This window comes from Meleagris gallopavo, chromosome 5, assembly GCF_000146605.3.
Source record: "Meleagris gallopavo isolate NT-WF06-2002-E0010 breed Aviagen turkey brand Nicholas breeding stock chromosome 5, Turkey_5.1, whole genome shotgun sequence".
NCBI lineage: Eukaryota > Metazoa > Chordata > Aves > Galliformes > Phasianidae > Meleagris > Meleagris gallopavo.
This window is the reverse complement of record NC_015015.2, coordinates 58,452,269-58,479,223: the sequence shown is the minus strand read 5'-3', so window position 1 is coordinate 58,479,223 and position 26,955 is coordinate 58,452,269. Positions and strand designations below refer to the sequence as shown.

Sequence of the window (26,955 nt, the reverse complement as noted above, 5' to 3'; positions counted from 1 at the left end):
CTTATGAGAATGCCTCCTGAATGGCCACATAAATGAGCTGTGCTGGTTGGAAAACGGATGGGGTCTTTTTGCTTTCAGGTCAGAGAGCAGCAGCACGCAAGGCTGCACCAAGCGTGATGGTGGAAGAGCCAGGTTCAGCTCAACTCCTGTCTACCAGGTGTGCAAACAGAACAGAGCACACTCCATTTTTGTTGACTGCAGTGAAATTTTGTGTTATTTAAGCGAATGGGATTGGAGTGCATAAGAAATTTGAGAAAAGGCACTGGGAGAACGGATGATGCATGGCTTCCTGCACCATGAAACACAGCCCTCCTTCCCCACAGAAGCTCCAGTGGAACAAGTGTTGTGCTTGGATCAGACTTGGGCTGCCTGTTCTTTGGAGTCTATGGAAGTTTCAAACTGGCAAACCAAGAATAATTGCATCTTTGATACCAAGAATCAGACTGTTCCTGTAAGTGCTACGTAAGCCCTGAATTTTATTGATTTATTATGCGTGTTGATCTTGCAGTAATGAACAGAACCTCAGATATCATATAAAGGCTTGAAAGTGACATTTAATGTTCTTACACAACATTCACTGTGATAGTTAGGTACATAGAAATATTAACACCCTGGCTGCAAAAGAGCACACTGAAATTCAAGTAAAACTAGTCTGATAAAGACACAGACACTGAAGATCTTCTGTGCCCCTACACAAGGCTGCAGAACTTTGAAGTCTGAACTGCCAGATAGGAATTTACTTTAAAGCATCAGCGTTGCTTAGTCTGCAAAATTCTCCCATGTAATTAGGAGTTAAATTCAACTACCCTCAGTAATAACTGAAAAGTACTGAAAAAACCCATACCTGTGTATACTCCAGGCTTTTAATTCCTTTTCTATTCAAGTCTAAATGACTATATTCTATTACCAGAGGAATATCGAGACAGAAAATAAATGCAGAGGGACTCTCACAAGTAGGCAGCTGTTCAAGAAAACAGTTTAACAAAAATAGCAGCTGTACTGCTTGGATATCCTCCAGGGTTGAGCTGGAAAGCTTCACATGCACTCAATTTAAGGAAAACGGAAGACTTCCACCCACCACCTCCTTTGGGACCGTGCTTTTTCTTTGCTCTCCCACTCTTCAGTGACCTCTCTACTCCAGTTATACACACAGCCTTCCACTCTCAAGGAGAGTGAATAGAAGAAGGACCTTTTAAGAAACTTAACACAAGTGAGAGGCATTTTCATCTAGCAGATAATAAAATATATGCAACTTACCAGCACCAGGTAACACCAAGGTATTACTGGTTTCAAAAGTGATTCAGGGAGATTTGAGGAGGATTGGTCCACTGATGACTATTAAATCCAATAGCCAAGAAACTCCCATACCACTGACTGCTGAAAGCTGAAAATAAAAGCTACAGGAAGAACGACCCTTTCAAACTATTTTTCACACTGTTTCTTAGTTACCTGCATCCAAGCACCCACCAAACCTCTCTCAGTATTTAATACGTGCTCAGCATTCCACTGGCAAGGAGAAAACCTCTTAGGTGATGTCTCTCCTGCTGGATTTTCTTCCTATTTCCTCCTGCAGGAGCACTGAACGTCCATGCAATGCTTTGCCCCCATTTTTAGGGGGATATTATTTCTGCTACGTTCTTTTGCCCTTCGGCAGAATCCTCAACTCCGGGAGGCCTATCCCTATCAGATCACTCTCATGATTGGGGCATGGCATCACATATTTTGTTCGTAACAGGAGCAATGATAATTTGCAGCAGTTCTTGATCCTTGCTCAGAAGATTTTTCACTGCTGTTGGCTGCAATGACTTTTCAGCTGAAGAGAAATGGTTTCCACCTGGTCCAATTTAGAATAACTCAGCTGCAGAGCCTAGAGAGAAGGAACTGCTTTTGCCCAACTCAAAAGCATTTCAGAGTTTCCCCGGGACTGAATTCCTCCCTCGTGACCACATGGCCCAACCACAACCCACGCCTCCACATGTGGGCACACTCCTGTGCCTGCAGGGCTAAATGCAGGCTCTAACGAGCTTTGTGCCTGAACCAGGACTGCAACTATTTTGTAGTATCAAACCTCTGCAGATTCTGTAGTGCCCCACTCTGGACATGAAACCACACATCTCCCAGTCAAAACAAAGCAAGGCTATCATTCTGCCATTGGGAAACATAGCAAAAGCCACAGGAATAAGTAATTTATATTTTCTATGTAAATAACAAAATCCAGTCCAAAAGAACAAGTAGTAACAAGCCTGAAGAACCCACACCATAAGACAGGTATTTTTAGGCAGCAACACAAGGCTGCTGGCATCAGGACGAGGACAAGGCAGCCCCACAGGCTGCAGACCACCAGCCATGCATTATTCATCTCTGCAGGCAGTAACTGATAGCTCTGCTTTGGTTACAGCACTCTTACTTGTCTCACAAATCTCAGTTCAGTAGTTTGGCAAACTTGACTGAGCCTCAAGCTGTGGTTGTGCACAGCAGGCACCTGAGCATCTCCATGCTTGTTACCATGCATTTACCCTCAGCCTACCTGTTTGATGATTCCTTGCAAGACAGGACTGCTCTGGAAGGTCAGTTTTATACAGACAGCAAGGTGAGCATCTCCTGTGTCAGAGCCTGAGCTCCCATCAGTGTCAGCTGTGCGGCGTTGGGAGCCATCACACACAGATGCCTTTAGTTGGTGTGTGATCAGCATTCTCTACTAAATGCACCAAGGAGCATCTCTCCTTAACTATCCCTAAGCAAATAGAAGTGTTAGCTGTTGCAAAAAAATTTGACTTCATCTGTTGTTAGATGGTAAGAGCTAGTCATTTCTGGATGTTAGAATGCTATTCTGCTGAGTGAGACTGTCTGCATGTGAAAGCTAAAAGCAATGGTAACCTATGTGTGCAGTAGGTACAGCCTGAACTGCATATTCATAAATTGCTCTGCTGAATGCAGCTTAACTCAAGGATTTCCATAACAAGTTATTGCTTTTGCACGGATTTTTGCAGTCTGTCCATTTTGACATCTCAGGGAATCTACCAAAACACCACTTGGAAATGCTAATAAAGATGGCTTATCTAAAAAACCCAGCTCTATCAAACTACCCAATTTCCGGAGCTGCACCAGATCAAATAAGGAACAGCTTAGAACTGCTCTTCTCCAACCTGAATGAATTCATGATTCTGTGACAGTCTGACCTTGCTGTGCTGCATTTATCCAGCTGGGGACAGGCAGTGGGACCCCTCAGGGCTCAGTGTGGCAGAGCCCCGTGCTGAGACAGGCACAGGGCATCGATCCCTTCTGCCACTGCCACCACGGCACGCGCAGTGCCTGAGCACTCACCCGCAGGCCGTGAGATTCATCGCCCTGTGGCTGCTACTGACTGAATTCCCCCATTTTTCCTCTCCTGAGCCAGTGCTGCAGCTCCCGTGGGCAGCAATGTGCTCTGAGCTCGCAGCCGACAGACGCACCCGGAGCCATCTGTGCCGAGCGGTTTGTGTGCAAAGCACGGCTACCTTCTGTTTGCTACCTTCAGCAACGAGACGGCACGATGCAGGAACAATCAGAGAGAAATGTTTCTGTCATCTTCACTGGTACCCTCAGCTCCGCGGCCTCCTGAATGTGAATTAGTGTCTTAAGCAGTTTATTCATTCATGGCAATCTGTTCATTTATTTTCAAGAGATTGTGGAGCTCCAGGAAGCCTCATCTGATTTTTCTTTTCCTCCCTAAGCTCTGACTGCACAATATACTTTATTTTTCTCAGATCGTTGCTGCTTCCACTCTGCCGAGCTGAGATGCCAGAAAGTCCTGGGCTGAGAAATGGAGAAGGGAAACGCTTAGGATTGATGCTTGGGGATTCTCGAGGTCTTTCCCAGCCTTGATGACTGTAAGCAAAGAGCATCACAGCCACAGGGGACACCAACGCTCAGCTCGGGGCTGATGGGGAGCTGAGGGCATGATGCAGCGAGTTCTGTGCCTGAGAGAAGGGTGGGGAATCTCATCCTTGGGAAGAGGCTGAGATGGGAACAGCAGTGGGGGTCTCTTGGGAAAAGAAGCGTCCTTAGAAGCTCCCAGTGCCTCCTGGTCTTCACAGCACAGAAGCACTGTTTACTTTCTGCAGCCAGAATCGGATCACAGCCCCATTCACTGAAAAATTTTGCTTTGAAAAGCAAAAAGCACAAAGAAATAGGAAGCTTTCCAAAGCACAAATAAATGTTTATTTCACAGAGCAAACATCATCCAAGTGAGGGTTTGGTGGAGATTTTTGCTGGGTTGTTTTCTTTTTCTGGAGTTCTGGAAAAGAACTCTCATTAGCACAAATGTGAGAAGGTACCACAAACGGATGGCAGGGCAGCAGAATTACATTCCAGGCTCACTTGACAGTAGCACATTTGTTTTTGTGCAGGAAGCCAGAACAGAACTCGCCAACATCTGAGTTTCAGCAGAATCTACTGCACAGCATTACTGGGGTGAAGCAGTGCAGCAGCACAGTGCCTGCCTCGTGCAAACCGCTCCATTCCTTCCCCATCAGTTTGGCCCTCGTGCCATAGACTTTGCTCAGCAAAAACCTTCATTAAATCCATCCTTGTCTTTTGCTCTATTTCTTTTTAAATTCTCCTTGCTGGAGCTCAGAGGTGTACAGCACCACAGGAAACACACCATAGCTTGGTTTGTCCAGCACTAAATGTGAGTGCTACAGAGCAGAGCTCTGGCAGGAGGCTGAGCCTTGTTGCTTTTGAAAGCAGCGTCCTCTGTGGTCACCTAATGCTGCAGCAGAGGCCTCCAAAGCAGATCATTCTGTTTCCAAAATGCAAGGTGTTATTTGTGCAGATAAGACAGTTCTGCAGCATTCTTCCTCTCCTGTGACTCTATTAACAGGCAGACAGTATGTAAATGAGCAACAGCATTTAACAGAATATTTTCAAACAGATATTTCAGGTCTAACTTACACTGTTAGATCCATTAATCACACAGAGCTCTGAGTCCAGAAATAACAATAAGAAAAGCCTATGTAGGTACAGGTTTCTAGGGTAAATTGGTTTTCATAATGGTTTTACTCATTTCAGCCATGTTTTCCTGAGACCAGTCCGGCCAACTATTATTTTCCACTGTCTCTTTCATCCAGTAATTCTAGCAGACCAAACTGGATATTCCCCATGACTCCAAAGTGTTCTTGATGGATTTTTAGAAGTGCTTTTAATTTCACAGTTACTGAAGAAAATGTGAATGTCTGATGAAAATACCCACATTCACTTGCAAGCCCAGGGACTTCCAATTTGATGCTGTCAAGGATTAGCTTTCTGTGAAGAAAAAAAAAGAGAAAGAGTTGCTACCCTGTGACATATCAGATAGATTATAGCACCATTCTGTATTGCCCACAGCATGGGAAGCCAGTATTAAATTGCCAAATTTATCAGCTTTTAAGATATAAGTAGCTAACCACTTGTCCAGGCCATTAGCTCGTGTTGGAAATCTGACTTTTGCCTTCAACTGCAATGGATTCTATCCATAGATTATTCAAGTATTAAAACCAAAAGCAGATATTAAAACTAAGAGTATCAGAAATGTAATGTGAGAGTTTTAAAGCGAGAGTCCTGTAAAAATAAGATTATTCTTGTCTAGAAACACAGCCCACATGTCCTCTGGCATCCTTTCCAACATGAGGCAGCAAAACGCATTTGAAGAAATGAAGAACAGATCAGAAATAACCTGGGAGCAAACACTGAATCTGCAGCAAAGAAAGATTTCAGCCAGCTCTGCTGAAAATAACAAGGATGAACGGGACATGTATGAGGGGAGGGAGAAGGAACAGAGGAAACCCAGCAGAAAGAAAATCAGGAAAGAACAAGGGAAGCGTTTGCAAGTTCCCTTGCCTTTGTCATGGCTACCAGGGCAGCCTGAAGGGACAGAGGCACCGGAACACTGACGGTCAGGTCCTGTCTAAGGCCCTAACTTATTTGCCAGCCACTCCATTGATGCAGATGAAGGGTTTTCAGGTGAACAAGCTCCTATTAGCATTTTGCTTATTCAGTTTAAGAAGAGTTGCTGAAAAGTTGGATTTTTGTGGTAAATACTGCATATCCACATCTTGTTGGAACAGTGGCAGCAGTCTTTCTAATTGACACTCTTTGTCCAGCACGTAAAATAATAACTGTAAAGCTTTAATATTTTCTTGGAAATAAATCAGTTTTGACTAAATAATTTTCTCAAAGTATAAGAAAGGTTACAAAGGTCAGAAGAGCAATTTGCATTTCCGCATTACCTTGGCTCATTTTCATCCATAAGGATGTGCTAGCTTGAAGCATGGTAACCACATCTGCTGAGTTTTGTCGCTAGAGAATTAGGGTTTGCGTCAGTAAAACACCAAAGTGTGCTGTGAAGTGGGCATGCCTGTGTACCAGCACTAGCACAGGTATCCTGAACTTCTTTTTGCATTACGAACTTTCTTGGGCTTGTTCTGGATACTGAAGTTCATTTTTAGCATTCAGCTCCATTTGATATCGCTGGCATGAAAGCCAGAAGCCCAAACTTTCAGATTAGATTTGTGTGACAGATGTTTAAAAGAGCAAATGTGAGTCCGCCCCAGTTATTAGAGAGGAGTACTGCAAAAATGTTCATGATGAACACTGTTCAGATTGCCTTGTACCTTTCCTTGGCTGCCATTCAGCTGCTCTGCCAAAAAAGCTCCTCCCCCACTCCAAGCAGCCTGTCGAATTATCAGTGTGAAAACGTTTCGAGGTCTGTGCTGAGCTTGGAAATCGATGGCACTGCATCTGGGTACCCCATCCACACACCAGCCACATAGGATCCAACCTTTCTCTCTTGTCCTCCCAAGGAACTTCATGGAGGCTCTGTGCCATTCTGATGTTCAGGGCCCCAAAGGATTGGCACCAGCAGGGCTGCCTGTGTGTTCCAGGAGACAGAAGGGATGGATGAAAAAAAGGTTCTGGTCTGCAGGTATGTAAACCTGGGTGCTCTCGGGGTAGTCTTTGAAATGCCACAATTACCCCTCATGCTGCCCAGCTTTGTTGCTTTCTCTTTCAACAACCCCAACTACAGCTTCCTTTCAACAGGATCTGCTGATCTAGAGCTCTGCTGGACTAGAAGGCAGCTGTTAATTAGTGACAAGTGGCACGTGCTGCTGGCTTCATGTCCTTTCATGGGAACAAATTCCATACCCTCAGCCAGAAATGCTGTGCAATGCAGCAGTGCAGACTTTGTTCCATTACAGAGATTATTGCACTGACATTTTCTGTCCTGTTCAGCTATATTAACTGTGTAACCTTTGCAGACAAAGTCACTTAAAGTGTCAGTAAGCCAGGCGGGTGCACAGAGCTCTGCTTTCAGCCATCCCTCTGCCAATCTGTGGCAGATGTGGGGCTCTGTTGAATGCTGCAAACAAGGAAAGGTCATGAGATGTTCAGAAGTGATCCTCCAGGCCTCCATTTGGTTAAAAATTATATCCTTAGCTCAAATACGGGCATGTCAAGCAAAGGGCAATAGAAGTTTATCAGCCAGAGAGCTGTCAGTATTACTTAATTTGTGAGTTAGTTTAAATTGTTCAAATCACAATGATCACAAGTAATCTTTCAATTAAAATAGGGTGCGCTTTCTGGGCACTGACTTATAACTTCTTTAAAAATAGGAAACACTAAAAATAGGAAATATATAGAGATGACACCCTGAGAATCTGCACAGAAGTCACCATCTACTTCAGCAAGTCTTGCTGCTGAGAGGCTCAGCTCACTTAGGGAGGCTGGCAGGGAGCTGCTTAGAGTCACATCATGGAGAAATGCAGTGATGGAGAGAGGTGTCAGCCCTGGGCAGAGCTGGGAGCAGCTGGCTCTGTCTGAGCTTAGCAGAGGCAGAACAGACAATAGCACTTGTTCTCAGGAGCACAAGCAGACAGCTCTGCAGGGAAGCATTCATTGCAGCAGAGGCTGAAGGGCTCCAATACTTGTTTCCATGACTGCTCCACCTTTTAAAGGAGAGTTCCTAGATCCCACTTGTACTCTCTGGGAGTCTCACATCTTATGACTCTACCCCTATGGCCAGAGCTCTCTTTGGGATGACGTAGACATGCAAACTGCACAGCAGGCAAGGCTGTGAACCAACAGATTCAGTTGCTGCTGGTGACAAGTCATCATCAGAGCATCTCTGCTCGGCACCTGGGGTTAGGCACAGTGAGGCATGGAGCCTAACACTGCTCTCTGGTAGCAAGGGCAGTGAGGACTCTGAGCCCTCCTCAGCAGATACTCCAGTTACCCCCTTCGCCCTCTGCTTCTCATGGTGTATGGGCTTCCCACATGGCCCCTTGTTTGCATCACCTCAGTACAGTATTTAACACTGCATAGCCGAGACAAAGTTAGCTCAAAGCAGCTTTGATTTCACCCAGCCTTATCTGGCCCAGTCAGTGCTGTGGTGCCTTAGCATGGTGGCCAAGCCTCATACTGCAGCACATGTTGCCATCAGAAGCAGATGCAGCTGGCCAGCAGACACCTGCCCTATGGAGGACACAACATGAGCAGCAGCTCCACGCAGGTTGTGTGTCCCAGTAAGAGTCTGCTGCCTTCAGGGCTTATTTTGGCTAGAATACAAAACCTCATGGACTGAGGTTATTAGCTTCCAGCATTGGTAAGAAGTAGAGATAGCAATTAAAAGTGCAGGATGGTAAGGAATAATGGACAAGCCTTCAGCTGGCTGGGCACTTCCACCAGGGAGAGCCAAGAGTGAAAGGAAAGGGGAACAAAGAAAGCAGCACACACAGCGAGGCCATAAATCTTCACAATTCTATGTTATAAAAGATAGAAGAGAGCTGTTCAGACTCACCAAGAGAAAGGAGGTGAGTCCTGGGGAACACAGCCAGCTGCCCGGGTGTTCCAACTTCACACAAACAGAAGCAGGAACACAAAACAATGATAGCAGCCATAGGCAGACCTGAGCCATGCTGCTTCCCACAAGTCAAGGTACAGCAGCAACAACAGAAAGCAAGAACGCTTCTTTATCACATAGATCAACAACAGTTTATCTTGTTGTGCCTCCAAGATGCCACAGATTTATATTGGTTTTGGTAGTTTCAGGCTAGAAAGGAAGCCACTTCTGCAGTATGACCAAAGCAGCAACTTAACCCAAAGGAACAGGTTTGTGCTTCAATTTAAAGGTGACCTTTGCCAGGTGGTTCCCATCAGAGATTCCATAGTTCACACCTACTTTGGCATTTCCTCATTAAAATAGTTGAAAAGAGATCAGAGCACTACTGTTAATTACTATTCTGAATGATGAGGCAGGAGGTATAACCTTATTTTGCTGGGTTCTGGGCAGATCTGGGTCAGAAATACAGTACTGGTCTGAAGGTCAGGTTCAGAGGGCCAGAAATTCATGGCTGATATTTTGATCGGCAGTGCTTTAGAAACCATCTGTCTGTTCTCCGATCATTCAAACCTGCTTGCTTTCCAACCCTGCTTAGTGCAGACCTGGTTGGCTTCGTCCCAACCTGAAGCTGCTTTTCCCCCCCAGGGCAGAGCTGTGCCTCTGCACTTACAGACCAGTAGCAATAGAACAGCAGAATCACCGCTGTACAAGGAAGATCCCCAAATCTCCTTTTTGCTGCATTTTTTTAGCTTGCTCTTTTTATTAACACTCAAACATTCCTTCTTTTCTATTCTGTATTTCTCTCCCTATTTCTGATAATTGATGGTGAGCTTCTTTCTGTTCAGTCTGTGGCAGAATGTCTAAAATAATTCCTCCCTCTTCCTACCTGGAGTATGGGCTTGGGAAGTTGAGTGCTTTCAGCTTTAAAAATAACACCCAGCTGCTGCACAGCATTTCCAGGAGCAGCCCTGGAAAAGAGTGTTTTATTTATCTGCAAAACCCAAAATGTTTCAGGTTTCCAGCCAGCATTCTAATTTCCTGAGAAAAATAATCACTTGACTTCTTTTCACATGGTGGGCTATAAATATTTTAACACATGACAAATAATGCTATGAAGTTATCTATTGTTCAAAAATAAAAGTAGAAATAAATATGTCATGGAAAAAAAACCCACCGAAAACATAAGGTCGGTACAGCTGTACAGCTTTATAAAATACAGTTTTGTGGAGGAAAAATCTTAGCTCAGTGTATTAGCTCCAGAGAGGCGGTGCTGCCCCATCCCTGCAGACAGCAGCCATGGTCAGGAAATGGGCTGTGAGCATGGATGGAACTGTGGGTGTCCCTGTGCATTGCAGGGAATGGGACCAGAGGGCCTTGAAAGGCCCCTTCCGACTCAAACTATTTGGTGATTCTATGATCTAATGATACTCTGTGCTTGTATGGCTTCACCTTGAGCATGGAGTGCAGTTTTGGGCATGGCATAAGGATGTAAAGCTATGAGAGAGCATCCAAAAGAGAGCTATGAAAATAGTGAAGGGCAAGAGAGCAAGGCGTATGAGCAGCGACTGAGCTCTTAGTTTGTTCAGCCCAGAGCAGAGGAGGCTGAGGTGAGGCTTCATGGTAGCCCATAGTTCTTCATGGCAGCCGTACAGCTCCTCATGGCACCTTACATCTTCATATGGCACCCTACAGCCCTTCATGGCACCCTACATCTCTTCATGGCAGTCCTACAGCTTTTCATGGCACCCTACAGATCCTCATGGCAGATCTAGATCTCAAGGTGGCCCTACAGATCCTCATGGCAGCCGATAGCTCTGACATAGGGTTTGGGTGGTGCTGTGTGATCCTTGTGGACCCCTTCTGACTCAGGACCTTCTATGATCCCGTGATATGATAAACTGAATGCAATGCTGAAGCAGACGTCAGAAACAGTGTAAAGGAAAGTCAAAAAGATATATCAATCTTTGAAACTAGAGGTGGGTACGAACATTACAGTGAGGGTTTTATAGGCCCTTGAGCAAAGCACATCCCACTGGTTTTTCAAGGGAGCACTTTGCCGTGCCTTTGATCAGCACCACTGCTGGAGATGCAGCACCTGCTGGTGTCGTTGGGTTCTGCTGTTGGTCATCGCTGGGGAAATGCAGCCAAGTGTGTGAGGACAAGAAATGCTCCCCAGCACATCCTGCCCGACAGAGCCTGCAATCAGAGCCAACGGGGAATGTGGATGAAAAGTAGATGTCATTCCCTGTGATTTGACAGGGAGGACTTTTCAAGTATTACCGTGTTTTGCTCAGATTAACTTATCTCTGTTTTTCCACAGAAACCCGAAGGGCTGGAGGGAGGCAAGAAGGAAACCGAGTAAATAAATAAACAAGTAAACAAATAAATAAACAGAAGATGATTAAGCCTTTAAATTCAGATTTCACCAAGAGCAAAAACAAAAGGAAATTTTAAATGTTGTTACGCCCCAACAGCTCCACTAAAGCAAATAAAATACTTTTAAATCCGTGTTATTTGAGTGGCTGCGGTTATAAAGAAGAAAACTCACAGAAAAAGCCTTGGGTGCAGCAGGAGGCTATAGTCATTGCCTCAGCTGGGCAGGGATGGGGGGCAGCCCCAGGGCCCCGCTCCACCTGGGGGTCCGGGGTGTCCTGCCCCATGCTGGGCAGCCCCAGAGCCCCGTGTGCAGCCCCCTCTACTTGGGCATGGAATGGGGTCAGCAGCGAGGTGGTGTTATGGGAACAGATGGGACTTTGGCAGAACACTCAGTGCATGATTTTATGCATGTAAACAGATGTGTTACATGCAAAATACACCTATATAGTTATGCACACATGCATAGGTTGGAGGGTTTGTACACAAATACTGCCTGTTAATAATGCATATATATCGTCTTTACAGACAGTGATGACTCTTCTGACAAAAATTATGTTAAACTGATCTAACCCTGTTTTTACCACTTGGCTCTCCTCACATGCATCCATAGGCTGTTTGGCAACACGTGGTGTCAGTTCAGAGCCTGTGCCAGATGCCCCTATGGATTTGAAGGCAATAAACACCATGAAGTCTGAAGCAATGTACACAAAGTCACTCTACAATATATGCATAATGAATTTAGCGTTGATTTAAGCTAAATGAGTGACTGAGTGACTTCATCTTTCGGTACTTGATATCCTGTAAACCTTTTTCCTGCTGGCAGTACACTCAGAAGTTGGTGCTCAGTCTGCTGGCGGGCTGTGAAATCCCCCTGCAGCAGGGAGACTCAGAAGTGCATCCTATCTTCAGGGATGATTTCAAATAATCCACATCACTTTGCTCGTGATACGATGGTTTGATTTGCCTTCTTTCCGCTCCAGGCTTTCCTGCCTGCTGCTCCCAGGCACTGGACCTCATTGTACCTTTGCCTGATCAATTTAAGAGCCGTTCTGCTGTCAGAAATCTTCTCCCCCACAAGTACTTAAGCAGAGATGAAGCAAGCTCTTTCATTATGTAAATGGAACAGATTGAGCTTGTTTGGTTTTCCATTGTAAGGTAAGGCTTCCTGACCTCAAATCGCTCCTGCCACTCTTAACCTGGAACCATTCAAGTGCACTGACACTTCCAGAAGATTTGCACTAATCAAAAATGTCTACAAGAATAGCAACTGCAGCAGCCATATCCAAACTGGTTCCATCTCCTTGGTTGGCTCTATAGAGAATTTTTCCATAATGTTATCACATTGGCAAGCACTTTATTCTTTGGCTGTGTGCTAATGCTATTGCGTGCCTACTTTGTTACAGTAATAATATTCTCAGTACTTCTAATACCTTGCTAAAACACCAGGCAGAGAATTCACTTACCGTGCAACACACATGCACTTTTCCAATGGGGAAGGAGCGTTGCACAGATCATTTAGGAGCTCGAGTAGTTCCAAAACTATATGCTGCTAGCTTCCATCACACAGAGGTACCACGCAGCCCTGGTGAGCCTGCAGAGACCAGGGCAGACCCTGTAACCAGCAGGTACATGCACGTGCACAGTGCTCGTGTGTACTGCAGGTATTCATGGGACTTGCACCAGGGGTCTGTGCAAATGTCTCACACGGGATGCAGATAAGTCACAAATTGTGAGCACCACCGATGGAAGCTGCTCAGAGAGTTGCATTGTAAATAATTACAATAAAATATTCCTGGCTGTCTCTTTCCATTTAGCAGCTTTACTGACAGCAGAAAACAAGCAATCTGAGGAGCCAGTAGGTTTGCTGGTATTTGTGGGTTATGATTCTGCAAGGATGTGAGCAGATTACAAATTGCAGACCTGAGGACAAGTTGTTAGTTGTGTTGCTCAGCTCCCGCCGGTGCATGTCGGTCTCTCCATGGAACACAGCCAGCAGCAGATGCTGCTGCAGACACGTGGAGCCGTACCACGTCTTGGTTTCCCATTTCTAAGAATACAAGATGTAGAAATTACAGCGGTAACGATCTTCTTTGCGCGACTCAAAACCCTGAAGATTTTAAGAGATCCTCATGGTCTAACAAATGCTATATAATCGGATTCTTTCTTTTTCTAACTATGTTTAGAAAAGCTTATAAGCGTCTCCGAGATGCAGCTTGCGGCTTAAGAAGAGGGATGATGTAGGGGTGTCAAAGCTGTACTGCTAGCAGCCTCTATCAAATTAAGATATAGATTTGCAAACCTTCCAGAAGCAAGTGGTCCCACCGGGGAAACTGTCTGCAGAATTCTGTGAGATAATGTGCTGAGAGGCAACGCTCCCATAAATCCAGGGGGTGTTTGGGGCTCTCAGCACATCGCTGTGCTCAACCTTAAAATATGCAGGGCTGCCGAACGTATCCCTAACGTAACCATTTGGCAGCAGAGTAAGAGTGCTGCAGATGTTGCTTTATGTCTGAGGACTGGGGAAGCAGCATTGCAAAGGACAGCCTATAAGCTCCATTTAGAGGTGTGCCTGTTTTTGATTTCAGAAGGTTCTGTTTTCACATCTCCAAGCTTTCAGTAGCGTCCACAAGAGCTGGGTGCAGGCTGCAGTGCCTGGCTCCTCCAGGCTCCTCAGTCCCCACTGCAAAGCACACACGGGCATTAGAGGTGGCAGTGCTGAGGCTCAGTGTATCTGACCCATCCTGGTCACAGGAGAAATGGAGATACTGATTCCCCAAGGAACGGGTCAGGTCCTGCACTGGCCAAGAAGGCGCCTGTTGGAGTGGGGAGGAGTTTGAATTCCAAGGCTTTGGGAAGCTTCTTGCCAAGGGCTTCACCCAGAGAGCACAAGGCACCTCCCAGGCACCCACCACACCCGCCCAGGTATCACCCCCTGCAGGATGTGCCCAGCAGCCGTGGTGGCCTCAGCAGCTTTCTGCCTGGGCTCCAGGTCTTCTCCATCACAAACTCTGTGTGTGATGCACTGGCTGGGATGGCAGCAAGTGCCACTGGGGGCCAGCACACAGCTAGGGAAAAAAAGAAAAAAGAGCCCACTGACTTTCCTTTTCATGCATGGATAAAGCAGATACACGCAGATATTAGCACGTCTGCTATTCAAGTGTCAGTATGGGAACAGCTTCACAATCCCAAACTCACCAGAAATTAAATGAAGGGAAATAGAAGGATTTATAAAACTCAATAAAAGAGAGCAGAGGAAGCAGCAGAGAAGAACAGATGAAGATACCATTTTTTTTAAGAATAGGATTATATTAACTTCTATCCTGAGATATCCAAAACCCAATTCATTTTTCTTTATGGCTTGCCATACTAATCCTGAGTCACTGAGGCTGACAGAGAGCTTGCATGCTCTTACAACACAAGGATCCGTGCTCAGCACAACATGAGCAGTGGGCTTGTGCAGCAGAGAGCTCAGTCTGTACGGCAGAAGAACACAGAACACTTTCATGATAGCACTGGCAGCACGATAAACTGAAGGGATGCCACTGTGTGCTTTAAATTAAAGGAGATTTTCCATATCTTGCAGGAATAGCATAGTCTGTAAATATCAAAAACAGTTTGGTTGTGGATTCAAATGTGACACAAAGTATAAATGCAAGCTAGTTTCTATGTCACATCTGCACAATTAATGTATAGTTTATTGGGAAATGCTATCACAGCAATATTGTTGTACTGAAAGAACCTCCCTGGAACCTCCCCTGTAGCCAGGAGGCTGGCAAGGCACAGTGATCATCGCAGAGCTATAGACTCACAGAATCACAGCTTGATTGGGTTGGAAGGGACCTCACAGCAACCCGTGCCCCAGCCCCCCGCCCTGGGCTGGGTGCTCCCCACCTGATCAGGCTGCCCAGGGCCCATCCACAGCCTCGGGTATCTCCAGATCTCTGGGGATGGAGCATTCCTCTGCACCTGCATGGCCACGTGCTCTGGGCTGTAGGCAAGTTCTCCAGTCGAATTCTGTAAATCTAGCATCTTCTTCCTCCTAATCCTGCAGAGAAGTGGCCCGTGAGGCACCCTGTAGAAGGGCCCTCCTCGCATCATGGTGCTGGGGGTGTGTGGGCATGAGCTCACACAGCTGACTACCAGATGTGGTGCTGCATATAGGGGTGCCCCCATCCCAGCCTCCCACACACCTTCACTGGGAGCCCCAAGGACCGCAGCCCCAGGAGGACAGATGGCCTCATGCAGTGCCACTCAGAGAGTGGTGACACAGGAGCCGTGTTCTGCCACACTGTGCATCAGCCAAACCCATCAGAGCTGCTGCTAACTCTAAAGGGTTTCTGCAATGAGCATTTACATCTGCGGGCAAAGAAAGGAGCCCATTCTCTGTCCCATGATGTGCTGTGAGCCTTAATCATCTACTGCCATAATTGCTCAAGAAGATTTTTCCTGATGCATTTACGTACTCCACCTGATTAGCAGTCATATAACAGCAAGTAATTTGCAGTAATATTCTGAGAGCGCTTAATTTTCTTTTTGATGAAAGAGTTGTAAATGTAGGCACCTGTGCTCAACAGTTCATCTGATTACTTACTTCATTATTGTCATGCTTTCCATTATTATTTGATATTTGCAAACAGCACTATTAGTGTGATCCACTGCCTAGTGCCCACTGAAGAAAGCACAGGTGCTTCTCTCATAACTGCCTCATAATGTATTTTCTATAGATCCTCCTCATGCCTAGGTGTTATTTTAGATAATGCACCTCAGTGATCAACTTTCTACGGGAAAGGGCTCCTCTTTAGTGGGCAAAGGAGATCACAGAGGTGAAAATACTGCAGCAAGGCAACCTTGCTAAGATACACAACACATCATACCTTAATGAATAGCTATCTGTCATGGCACAGTGACCCCTACACCACGAGTAAGGGGTGTTTTTTTCCAACCTCATGGAATCCAACCTTGTTTTTCACACAGTGAAGCCCAGCTGATAACAGGAAGAATGTGAGCGAGCTGAACAATGCCCATGTCCATGTACCAGGTATGGCCTACAGGCAGGAACATTTCAAGATCTCATCTTTTCTTTTCAGGCCTGACAAGCATTTTTCACTAAAGGAGAGGTAGGAGGGACAAAGCTACATTTTCCTTGCAAGCCCGAAGTATCTGCTACAAAGCTGGTGCAAATCACTGAGAGCACCATGAGCTATTTGTGGGTTGAATGAAAGTTGTTGGTTTTGATTTATAGACACCAAGTCTGAGTTATGCACGAGATCCGCATGCATTCCCATCACTCTGAGAGCAGCCATCAGCCTGTTCTAATCGGTCAGATGCTGACCAATTTGCAATATCAGCATTATGATCAATAATACTGATCAATAACACCAAAAATATTTATCAGTATTTTGCTATGCACGTGCAGGGTTTGGGAAGTCCTAAGGATGAGCTAACTTCTCCCACAACACCTCTTACATGACAAGGCTAAGGACTGTGCTCACAAGCTGTTCAGAAGTTCCCCATCTAGAAACTTTCTGCCACAGCTGTGTTACAGATTCAGACAATGCATAAGGATAAAACCCAATCAAGTCAAGAGGCATATACTGGCACAAGTCACTGTGCTGATCTCTGGAGCACCCTCTGTATTTAGGTAAAGGCTGAGGGCTATGAAAGTTGTCTGGCACAACATCATCTCATTCTATTTCCGCAGCGCTGACTTCCTTTCCTAATTAGCTGGAAGACTGTTTTCAAAAGGCATCTTATCCAGCACACGGCACGCCAGCAACGCTGTGCTGCAGTGCTGATGTTTGGAAAGCAGCACAGGCCCATGGCAGGAGGTGCTGATGGAACTATTGAAACTTCTCAAGCCTTGGAGCTTCCACAGTTGTTCTACAGTTCCTCTCCATGGATGCAGTCCTGCATTCACCCACCCACGAAGGCCACCAGTGCTGCATGATGGCTCACAAGAGCACATCCACTCACTGCTGCTTACATCCAACACTGCTAACTCCTCTGCTTGTTGTTCTTCAGAGAACACAGAATTTGCAAATGGAGTTGGAAAAAGATGGAATTCAGAATTTTTCCAGCACTGAATTAATCATTAATAGGTAGATTTCTCTATTTCCACCCCTAACATCACTCATGCATGAAAGCTGTTTCTTTAGTACCAAACACAGAAATAAATTCATATGAAATTTCTCAGTTGTGATTACTAATGAATGGCTTTTTCCCGGTGGAGGATGCTTGAATCTTGAACTCTGCTGTCTAATTCCATCTGTTTAGCCTTTTGCCACCTTTTATTGACAGAAGAGCACAAAGTTATTTTAAATGTCTCCATTCATATCGACTAAAACTTCCAGCTGAGTTATTTCAAAGGCTTGAGCAGTTCAAGGAGCATATAAAATTCATTCAGATGTCTTGCTTTTCTATTAAAGAGATTCTGCAAAAGGCAAAAAATAATAATGAAAAAGCCCATCAAAGAAACAACAACAACAAAAAGATGACATTATAAGCACATTCTTCCCCAGAATAGTTGTTGGTTATAAGCGTTCAAGATACATCTCAAGGTTTTGATGTTTGGGCTCTGTAGAAAAGAATAGCATGCTACCAAAGCACAGAAATATTCACCTTTTTCCAGTATGTGTTGATTCAGAGCTTCAACAAGAATTGAACCACACCAATAACAAAGCAAAAGGTTTTCATGGCTCCACTCCAAAATGCCTTTGCATGGAAGGATGTTTGTAAAAGGAATCTCAATAGTCAAAGCTGACCTAAGCCAGGGTGTTACCTGAACTACAGGGTTCCTCAAACCAGTTTCCTAACATCTAATTTTAAAAGCTGAGTGGATTCCATCTATAGCACTCAATTTGTAACTTACTATATTATTTCTTTACGGTATGAAGTCTACTTGCAGTGCTGTAACGTGTGTATACAGAAGTGCTAGCAGGTAATGGCCACCTACTGCTCTACAAAAGTCTAGAGGCTGAGATCTGAACAAAACCCTCTGACTTCTGGGGTTGTGGCATTGCTGAAGGCCAGGTTGGATGGGGCCCTGGGCAGCCTGGGCTGCTCTGAAATGTGGAAGTTGGTGGCCCTGCCTGTGGCAGGGGGTTGGAGCTTCGTGATCCTTGAGGTCCCTTCCAACCCAAAGCATTCTGTCATTCTGTGCTGAATGCAGTGAAGCAAGGTCTTGGACAAGCTGTGAATCCTCCCTCTCTAGAAATGCTCACAGTGCCAATGGATATGCCCTGCAGCAACGTGAGCTAGTCCTGAGGCTCACACTGCTCAGCTTGTGGTAAACAGAAGTCTTCAGCCCACTCAGCCTGGTTTCCTGCTCAGGCAGAGCCCTGCTCCTCCTGCCCGTAGCCACCGCTGATGCAGAGGATTTCATCAGGCTCCAATCACTTGAAAACATCTAGTTCATCTAAATGCATTTCTACCATCTCTGTCCTTGCTAATCCCTTCGTTACAATTAATTGCAGTAACTGCCTGGTAACAATTCACCTTTTTCCAAAGTCTGAAATAAAAAAGTATTGAATTTTAGTGTTCAGTTGTTTCCCTTCACTGCTCCATACAAGGGCTATGCATTCCTTTGTCTTCTTATTTCTGATGCGTGTAGAGATGTCATTCCTCTTGCTTTTTATGTTCTTTGCCAGTTTTATGCCTCATGTGTTTTGATTGCATCTGCATAGTGGAGAGATTATTCCTTGCTATTCACCCATGGCCACGTGTCTCTATTTCTGGTTTTGGAGGATGCTTTTGATTTCTTGCAGGGCTGAGGCCTCTGTTGTTCCACACAGTGACACCTCTCCACCTCTTCATGGTGCCCACCAGAGACCCTCACTGCTGCCTGATTTCTGAAGTCCATCACCTTCATTCCATCCTTCTCCCTTTCTTTAGAATACCAAATTACATCATTTTATCTTTTTTGAATGATCCTTATCACCCAATTGCCATCTGCCTTCAGTGTCTCCACCTGCCTTTCTTTTGCTAAATATCAAACCTAAAGTAGCCTTTCACAGTGCTTTTCCAATAGGCCCTCTGGCAATTCTTCTTAACTGAGAAAGACAACATGTGTTCACAGGGCTGAACGCAAATGCAGTGGATGACATGCATCCCTGGGACTGCACTGCTGCACGTGGAGTGAACGTGCCCTCCCAGATCCCAATCAGTCTGTGGGAGATGAGCACAAGCAGCCATTCTCATAGGCTACCAGCTCTGCTCATTCTCTAGTATCTCTTCCATTAATTCCAATTCCATGTCCCCATGATAAAGTATTTGCATCACATGTAAGTTCATCGTTACCCACACTAAACCAAACTGTTTCCCCCTCTCAGAGCATGTTTTTGGGGAATAGTTTCAGCTTTAGCAATCAGAAGTGAGCTGCAGATGCTGTTGGCACTCACCTGTTGAATTGGAGCTCAGCCTTTTGGCCACTTTGTTCTGAAATTTTTACCAGCATTAATTACCTTGTACTGTACACCACCTGTCTTTGTCTCAGATGGGACAGTCTAAACCCCAACGCTTCTATTTTTGGGTAGATACATTTCTTGGCTTGGTTCAAACGTTCCAATATCAATCCTTGGATGTCTCATTCACAGAGGATGAATGCCTCCTGATGTTCAGGTTGTTCTGGAACCAAACCTAAATACACAGTCGAGGTGGAGAGTCATATATTTGGAACACGATTCTGTAAAATGAAGCACGTGCAGTACAGAGCATTCCATTCTTTTCTTGTTGAGGAGGTTGATTTAATTACAAGTATTTACCTTGCCTTCATCCAGTCTTCTTCCACTGTACTGAGACCCTGCAAAATCATAGAATCATAGTCATAGAATGGCTTGTATCAAAAGGGACCTCAAGGATCATCAAATTCCCAGCCCTACTACAGGCAGGTTTGCCAGACACCAGGTCAAGTACAAGATCAGATTGAAGAGTTCAGTCCTGGGTGAGAACTTTTCCTTTTAGTGAAAGTTTATGCCAATATCCTCCAGCATTAACCATGAAGCATTTCTGGATACATCTCATGCTGCTCTGTGACATGCAGTGACCCCATCCATAACACCTCCCAGGGAAGCAGTTTTAAAAGCTTTCAGTCCATACGGTCCAGTGAAGCCAAAGCACCTGCCAGCAAGCCATCACTTGGCTGGCTTCAGAAACCCAAAAAGACAAGCTACATACCCACCTCCCTCACAGCCACATCAGTCTGAGACCCTTAGAAAACCCAGAGCTCCACCCACTGCCCAGGGGGGGCTCCCACTCCAGCACAGCTGTGGGCTTTGTTTCCTCCTGTGGAGTTTGATGAGGGCTTCCTGCAGCCCCTACCAGCTGCTGCTGATCCCAGAGGCTTCCTACCACCAAGGAGCTTCAGGTCTATCCCCACGGGCTTCAAATAAAGTGAAACGAGATTAAGGCTCATTTTGCTCCTGCATACTGCTGCCTGACACAAAATCTTTACAGCCCAAGTTGGGAGCATCAAACAAAACACAGGATCCTCATACCAAGCGATTAACTTGTCCAGCACTGAGCCAGTCCACCAGCAGGCTCTCCTCATCATAAATCAGCTCTTCTTTGGAAATGGAAGTGCCTGCCATAAGTAGCACTCCTCTAGGGCTCTGCCAGGTGATGCTAATGGCATTGCCCCGATGCTGCAGCTGTGATTGCTCCTCTCCAGCACCAGCTCCATCAGTGCCCCGCAGAGCTCCCACCCCCCGCCAGCAATCAGCCACGTGCCTGCAGCACAGATCCCATCAGTGCCATAGATGGCATCGGCTGCCTCTCCTCCAGGGTCAGTTCTTCCTTTCCTTAAGAAGTGATGGAGAGCTCTTGTGTCTTGAGGAATCACTAAGGGGGAAATAGGAATCATTTTTTCAGTGCTCAGAACTGCAGCCTGGCGTTCAGAAGTCTGCTGTCCTACTGCACGATGTGCTACAAGGGCACAGGGCTGGCTGCAGGGCACTCACCCACAGGAAAGCAGTTCGCAGGGCTGGTTTGCACCGCAGCACCTTGGCAGGGGTCCCTTTGGTGGGAGAAACAGCCCCCAGCGGCTCTGACTTCAATCAGCAAACACTGTGCTGAACCTCAGTATTAAACAGAAATATTTTGCCAGTCTGTAAAAGCAGTGCCTGAACTGCAGATCTTCTCAGACCGATTCAATCTTGTGGTCTCCATCATTTGGACTCAGAGTGACCATGAAGCAGCCGATGCCTCTTGTGGCTCCCTTCCACCCTGGACGTGTTTGCACAGGAAAACTGCATATTATCTCAGAGCTGGCTGATACAACTTGCAGTACCACAGCGCATATTAATTTTTGGTTGCATTTCTAATAACAGTAATTAGCGTTACCATGTGATCTATTCCACTTTCATCAAATAGTGCTGAGCCCGCCTATGCAATGTAAATAGGCTCTGTTCTGGATTTTTGCAGTTTGACTACTACATAAAAATCTGTTTTTATTAACAGTAATATTTAACAGCGAAAGCAAAAGGTGTTGTTGGAACCAGGCGCAGCCCTTAATGCCTCCCACAGCAATCACCCAGCCAAAGCACTTCCCTGATAAACTCTGACGTGAGGGAATGCATTACACACTGCACAATTACTATTTATAGAGAATAGAACTAATGGGAATAAAACAAGAATATTATGTTGTATTTCTTCTTCTGCCCCAAATGCTTAATTTGTTTCATACTCTCGAGTCTTGTAAGCTATGGCTCAGTGCAAATACCATCCATTAATTCAAGCCAGTGTAACCCCACTGAAACAGGAGGTCCCCCAGCTTTGCCCATCAGTAAAGCAGGCTCTCTCTGCAGTCACAAAGGACAAAACACAGGACACAGGAGAATCAAGTCCTAGAAGTAAAGCATGTACCACAGTTGGAAAGCAGCGGTATTTGGACGGTAATTAATTTTTGATTCGGGAAAGGCAAATGAGATGTGAGGCAGACTTCTGGGGCTCGCACTGCTGCATGCTGACCAGGAGGCACTTCAATAAATGCTGACTTGTGCATTAGGAGCCCTGAGCCTTCTGCCACTCACCCAGCCTGCACCTGGGGCTGGATCAATCCCACGCAGCTTTTCCCATCCTATTTCAGACACGCTTTGCTGCCTACAGCAACAGGCGGTGGTGCCAAGGAAGGTGATCCCGGCGTCAGCATCAGGCTGGTGCAGGTAGTGCACACTCAGAAGGAAAAGCTGTAGAGGGACAAAATGGAACAAAGAAATTTAATTATCTGAGCTGCACAAGAAGTCCTTGGGTGAGGCAAGAACTTAACCCAAACTCATCAGTCACGGTTCAAGTCCTTAATTTCCGAAAACCTCCCTCTTTATCATGAAAAATGTGCTCATTCCTCCTGTTAAGTTTCTTCCTAATTTCTTTTGCCTTTAAAAAAAAATAAATAAATAAAATAAAACAAAAGCTGCCATTGTCTGCAGTTTTGCTACTAAAGAAAACACACATTTTGGTACTTCCTAAAAATTGATATCAGATGGTTTCTCATAATCTGAAAATAAAACTTTTTTCTTCGCTAATTTTGGCTTTTGTTAATGTGAATTCCATGTGATTATCATAAATGAGAGAGGCAGAAAGATGAAAATGCAGGCAGCCTTGTGAGTCGAGGAGCCCATGTTACGAATATTGGCACCCTGTTGGCTAAGCCTTCCTCTTCTGCCCTACTCTCCATCCAGCATTTTTTATTCAGCATTTCAATGTCAAGATGGAAAAAGGAATTAACTGAAGTGTACTCATGTGAGTCAACTCTGGCTGGAAAGTGGTACCCAGAGGAGAAAAGACAGTGGTGTAGAGCTATCTTAGTAGAACACAATTGTTAACAGCAAAATAATCACTATTTGCTTAGCTGCAAGTAACCAGAGAGTGCTGTGGCTGCTCTCATTAATACCCTATTAACACAACTGGCAGCTGTGCTGCGTGGCAGTGCTGTTAAAGCAATGGGGAAACACAGGCAGGTGATGAGGGGTGAGGAAGAGCCCAGTTCTACCCCAACACCCACTGTCACACCGCTGCAGTCCACGCGTGATGGACATCACACCTGCCTGGAAGTGGCCAAATTCTGCCTTCATCCTTTTTCTGCTGAACAAAAAGTAAAAAAGTGTCTGAAATCTGACTGAAAGGAAAGCTTTTTTCTTTTAACTTCCTTCAGGACATGCCCTCTCTCTGCCAACTATATCCTGAGCTGCAATAAGAGAGGAGTGGCCAGCAGGGACAGGGAGGTGATTGTCCCCCTCTGCTCAGCTCTTGTGAGGCCCCATCTGTGTCCAGGCCTGGGGCCCCCAGCACAGCAAGGATGTGGAGCTGTGGGAGCGGGTCCAGAGGAGGCACTGAGATGGTCAGAGGGCTGGAGCAGCTCTGCTGTGAGGAAAGGCTGAGGGAACTGGGCTTGTTGAGCTTGGAGAAGAGAAGGCTTTGGGAAGAAAACAGCTGGATAGCAGGGGTTGGAACTGAATGAGCATTGTGGGCCTTTTCAACCCAGGCCACACTATGATATAATTCTATCCCCTGCCCAGGAGCTGCAGCTGCCATCCAGGAGTGCTGGCTGCCATCAGTGTGCAGCAAACACTGCACAGTGGCTGTGCTGCCATCCAACCAGCAGGCAATGGGTGCTGTGTGGGGTGCTTGGACCACTTCTTGCTATTGCCAGTACCTCCAAACGGCTTCTGTGAAGCGAAACACTTCAAAACACTCTCTCGATACTTGGCTCATCTGATTTTCATCCTGTGCTGCAAGAAACAACCAAACTTCTGCCTGGAGGGAGAATAAAGATGAACAAATTAGTGCATATCTCAATTTCTGTCGAAGAGATGCAGACAAGTCAGTTCCAAGCATCTCCTCAGAGCCCTTCTTCTCCCACAGAGAGACTGAGGACACTGAGGCTGAAACATCTGATGTATAAATGGCATAAGAATGGAGGGAAAGCAGTGAAGTTTGTGCCACATCATGGGATGGAGGTGGTGTAACTGAGCCAGGTCGCTTCCCCTAGGCACAGGGGCCATTGTGTGACCATCTCATGATGGTCAACTGTTTTCCATGTGCCTTCACAGGCAAGAAATATTTAAAAGATTTATTAATATTGAATTTTTATTTTTATTTTTATTTTTTAATAAGCTCGCTGCAAAAAGCAGGGTGAGTAAAGAAGTCCGTGGGATAATGTACATGCACATGTATACATTTAGATATACATTTAAATATCAGGAAAAGTGCAAGAGGCCAAAATACATGTCAGTGTTCAAAGAGGCAGATTTGAGCAGAAATAGGTATGTTAGCCAGAAATAAATCCCAGATGAAAAACTGAAAAGCAGCAGTAAGATTCAGGTCAGTGAACTGAGGGCGTGGTTACAAGTGAGACTACCAACATGGTTTTATTATGGAAAAATTGAAATTGTGAACAGTAAAAAGGGGAGGATTTTATTATTTCATGACACTAAGAATTAAGAAGGATGGCTGCTGAATCAGATGGATGCAGAATTTCTCAGGGTTTTTGGCTTTGTGCAAATGGGAGCCCTGAAATAACCACTGACCAAAGACAAACTCCACACTGAGAAGGAATGGGACTAAAGGAGATGAGGGGGATGCATTAAGGAGGGACCTGCAAGGAGCAATGCCAGCTGTGGCCCAACCATTGCCTGCCAGAGAGTGAGACATGGACTCAGTGCTGGTTCCATTCATGACAATGGGGAGGATGAGACATGGACTCAGTGCTGGGGGTGTGGGTGACAGTGGGGAGGAGTCAACAGCAGTGCCACAAGGGATGGAGACATCCAGCTTCGTAGTCCTGGAATGCAATGACTTTGAAAGATACCTGAGGAGGTCTGGACAATAACAACAACAGCACGAATGTCTCTCCAGCACTGGCATTTAACACCAGGCTGAGGGCAGCCCTCCAATGGGCTCTGAGAGGCTCTGACCCTGCCTGGCTCAAGGACACCTCGTGCTGCATGCTGTGCAACAAGGGCTCACTGCAAAACTGTGCAGTCCAAATTCCCCAGTGCTAAAAAGCCTTCAACAAATTAGAGAGAGGGCAGAAAACAGCTGCAAAAATAATTTGACTATTAGAGGAAGTTCTTTACCCGGAGAGATTTAAGGAGTTTAATCTGTTTAGTTCATCAGAAAGACGATTAGGAGAAGCCTTGATTACAGTATCTAAGTGCTTTCACAGGGAGAAAACAACAGGTATTAAAGGTCTCTCTAATCTAACTGAGGCAGGCAAAACAAGAAGCTATGGGCAGGAGCTGCAGCTGGGGAGACTCCAGTGGGAAAGAAGTTTGGGGAGATGCTGTGATGAACTGCAAGGAAACAAACAGAAAGGAAATGGGCAAATTTGCCATTTCCTCTTCTTTTGAAAAAAAAGGAAGGAAAAAAAAAAAGAAAACCAACCAACCAAAAAAAAACCAAAAAACAAAAAAACCCTACATCTCCATATAATATATGGAATGTGCAGCACGCACCTTCTGACACAGCCAACAGGACACATGTGGTTCCACTGCCTGCTGGTGTCTGTGCCCATCTCCAGGACTGCGGCACCTCCACAGCCCACACCAGACCCTGAAGCCATCACAGAGGTGGTTACGGTTTGCTCTTTTCAGCCTCTGATAGCACGTGCTGCAAACACCAGGCTTGCTACTCACAGACAGCAACCTTCCTGAGGTACTCAGAAATTATCTTCTAAGTTGTGTGCCCTCTTCTGGATCTTCAGACGGCTGAAGCCTTTGGAGTCATGCAATTGTGAAACCACTGATGTTGGAAAAGACTTGTACAATAACCAACCGCAGCCCACCCCACCATGCCCACTGCCCACATCCCTGAATTCCACATCCCCATGGCTCTGGGGCCTCTCCATGGACGGTGACCCACCACTGCTGGGCAGCTGTGCCACTGCAGCACCACCCTCTCTGAGAAGAAATTCTTCCTAATATCCAACCTGAGACTCCAGTGGTGCAATTTGAGGCCGTCACCTCTTGTCCTACAGCACCAGAGGGTGGAATTCACCCAAACCAGCACAGTGCCTGGTGTTGAGACACTGCAGCTGTCTAAGAGCTAAGAGCTTCTCTGAGGACAGCATCTGGATCTAAGAAGGAACTCTTCAGCAATTGCATCTGGGTTTTTTTTCTTCCAATTGAAAAACTTCCTGTGAAAAGCAAGATATCCTTAAAGATCAGTGCCCAGTGTCCTAGAAGCCACATGGGTTCCTCTCTTAGAGCTGCTGGAGGCAGGACTGGTGACCAAGCACTCCCTCCACTTGGGCTGCCCCACAGGGAGCAGGGCTGAGTGCTGTCCCATGCCCTGCAGCTGGCAGGACCTGTTTTGCCCAGCCTGTGCCCTGCGCTGCCCGACTCAGCCAAGGCTCACTTGTAATCCTGCCCCAGCCTGTGCCCTTCTTCTACCATGCTGCTCCATTAGGACCATGATCAACCCATTCAGTCCTGTGTCTGCAGCACTAATTCTCCAGGCAGGAGGCTGTGGTTCCTCATACCAAGGAGAGAGGCAGCTCTGTGTTGTGCCCTTCAGCAGAGCACCTGGAGGATTCTGCAGGAAAGGGACAGGCAGGGATGATGGACCAGGCCTGCTGGGTCCCACCTGCCTCCTGTCAGACACCTGCAAAATCTGGGACAAAATCTGCAGCACTGGCAGGCCAGGCTTAAAATCTTAGCACTGCACCCTCCTGTGCTCTTTACATGGCCATTTGTTATTGCTTGTTGCTTTTGTTGTGTTTTTTTTTTTTTTAA

General features: G+C 45.9%; 2 long non-coding RNA genes across 3 annotated transcripts in view; one reads left to right on the top strand and one right to left on the bottom strand.

Annotated features, from left to right (window-relative positions):
• Nucleotides 1-418: 418 nt before the first annotated feature.
• On the top strand, nucleotides 419-14,308 carry LOC116216709. Its single transcript, XR_004160018.1, has 2 exons — nucleotides 419-6,940; nucleotides 11,175-14,308. It is a non-coding gene; the product is annotated as an uncharacterized LOC116216709 (long non-coding RNA).
• A 21-nt stretch (nucleotides 14,309-14,329) lies between these two features.
• Nucleotides 14,330-26,955, bottom strand: part of LOC116216708 — a 37,113-nt gene continuing 24,487 nt past the window's right edge. The window contains exons 2-6 of one of the 2 annotated variants that reach the window (XR_004160016.1): nucleotides 23,877-23,977; nucleotides 20,722-22,410; nucleotides 19,990-20,027; nucleotides 19,627-19,864; nucleotides 14,330-17,660 (exon numbers count right to left, since the gene is read on the bottom strand). This is a non-coding gene — a long non-coding RNA (uncharacterized LOC116216708). Of the gene's footprint in view, nucleotides 19,865-19,989; nucleotides 20,028-20,721; nucleotides 22,411-23,876; nucleotides 23,978-26,955 lie in introns of both variants that reach the window. The other variant, XR_004160017.1, reaches the window with a different exon arrangement.